The sequence below is a fragment of the Nematolebias whitei genome, chromosome 5 (genome assembly GCF_014905685.2).
Source record: "Nematolebias whitei isolate Nwh7 chromosome 5, NemWhi1, whole genome shotgun sequence".
Taxonomy (NCBI): domain Eukaryota; kingdom Metazoa; phylum Chordata; class Actinopteri; order Cyprinodontiformes; family Rivulidae; genus Nematolebias; species Nematolebias whitei.
The window spans coordinates 382,106-382,995 of NC_056502.1; the positions used below are offsets into that span (position 1 = coordinate 382,106).

An 890-nucleotide genomic window follows, 5' to 3' on the forward strand; every position below is an offset into this window, starting at 1 on the left:
ACAAGTATTTAGCGCTATCAGCTAACATCAGCTAATAAGAGCTAACAGCTAACATGAGCTGAGAGCTTTTTAATCTTTATTGAAAGAACACAAAATGCAACAACACGCAGTGTACAGTAATGAAATAACAGCCACCGGGGGTTACAAACATTGAGACAATGCTTTACAATAATATATTACATAAATACATTAAAGAACGCACATAAAGTGCAAGTTTTAATGGGCTTAGTAATGGTGGAATATTTAATAGTTTTGATATATTGTTTGATCTTATTTTCAAAAATGGAGATAAGCGGTTTTTGATTAGTGTAACAACATATGTGCATATGCCATTTGGCTAGGTATATAATAAGATTAATAATATATAACAGTTATTTTTAGCTGTTGGGTAGTCAATGGAGCCAAACAATACATGCTCAAAGCAAAGGGAGACATCTGGTTCAATAAAAGTAGAAATCAAAATGCAAATACTTTTCCAAAATTGAGTCGAGAAGGGGCAAGACCAAAATAAATGAAAAACATCTGGGTTTCCTTCACAAAAAGAGCAAATTATATTCTTGTTAAACCATTGTAAATAGATTTTGGATGGGTAAAATCTGTGAATACTTTTAAATGATAATTATCTTACTTTATTATTTATCATATATCTGGTTGGTAAAGTCCAAATCCTTTTCCAGTCAAGGTTATTAATAAAGGTGTTTCAATAAGATGCTACATGTGGAGCTGACACGACATCTTTGTGAAATAGTGAACGTATATGACGGTTGCTATTACAAGCTGACGAGAAGCAGATCAGCAGCAACATGAAACAGATCAGCAGCAACATGGAACAGATCAGCAGCAACATGAAACAGATCAGCAGCAACATGAAACAGATCAGCAGCAACATG

At 33.5% G+C, this 890-nt stretch overlaps 1 protein-coding gene across 1 annotated transcript in view; it reads left to right on the plus strand.

Annotated features, from left to right (window-relative positions):
• LOC119409210 (tropomyosin alpha-4 chain) overlaps nucleotides 1-890 on the plus strand; it is a 44,342-nt gene that overhangs the window by 372 nt on the left and 43,080 nt on the right. The window lies entirely within an intron of this gene.